We start from the raw sequence: 1,180 nt of genomic DNA, 5'->3' as shown, positions 1-1,180 counted from the left end.
TTCTTAAGAAGTGATTAGAAAGCAATGGATATGCAGTTTTGAATGAGGTAGTAAGAAGAATGAAATTAGTGTATTTAATTTTGTAAGTTATAGTTAGTGAAAATTATATTTTGAATGTATTGCATTGCAAATATTCACTATATGGTTATTGCATAATATTATTAGAAGCAACAATCATGCAGTATTCTCACAGGGGAAAATAAAAAAGATTTACTCATGATTTGTATATCTTAGTAGATCTAAGAATGGGGAAGGGAAAACAATGGGAGAAGAACACGTCAAGAATTTTTGGAATGTTAAGACAGCCCTCGTTAGGCATAAGCGTGTGTGCATGGAGGAAGTGAAGGCGGAAGGAACGAAAATAAACAAATAAACAAGCTCTTCCTCTACAAACGGTGCGCTCGCCCCGAGACGCTGCTCGCTCGCCGCCGCGTCCGCAATCGCCGCCCATCAAGGCCACTTCCGGTCCTTGTCTCCGTACCTCTGCATGTTAATGAGCTGCGCGTTGATTAACGGCGGGCAAAGGGCTGCCAGCGAGACGGACTCGCCAGCCCACGTGCGGGTGACAGCGGGCACGGCGGGGGCACCGCGGCGACGCGCGAGGGCTTCGCTATAGCGGGGTTGCGGAGCACGTTTAGCGGGGTTTCGGTCGCGGATGGTCGGAGGGCTTATCCTGAGTCGTCGCACCGAGGCTCGGGTTTTCGCCGGGGCTTCTGGGGGTGTTCCTCGCCTTCTGTGGGGTTCCGAGGGCCGAGGGAGGGGCGAAGCCTCTCTGAAGAATGAGGTTACTGCGGAGGAAAGTTTTCTGGCGGATGAACTCATGCGCGGGTTGCTTCGGTGCGGGTTACGGCTCTGTGTCGGCTATGTCCTGCTCTGAGTTACTTCCTTTCGTTCGGGCCTCGGCTATGGCACGGTGCCTGCCCCTTTCCTGTGGCGTGGCGCTGTGGCATTTTTCACCGCAGCTCTATATTATTTGTGGCTGTTTGATTATTTTCACTATACTGCTTATTCTCCGTGGCCCTGTCCTGGTTGATATTTCCGCTTTTTGTATATTCCATTACAGGGTGTCATTCTCCCCCTTCTTACTCGTACTCTCTTGTTCCCCGTTCTCTTTCTCAATATTTTATTTGTGCAGCCCTGTTATGCTGTTTTTATTATTATTATTTAATATGCTTGTATA

This window comes from Penaeus monodon, chromosome 27, assembly GCF_015228065.2.
Source record: "Penaeus monodon isolate SGIC_2016 chromosome 27, NSTDA_Pmon_1, whole genome shotgun sequence".
Lineage (NCBI taxonomy): Eukaryota > Metazoa > Arthropoda > Malacostraca > Decapoda > Penaeidae > Penaeus > Penaeus monodon.
Note: the sequence above shows the minus strand (reverse complement) of the source record.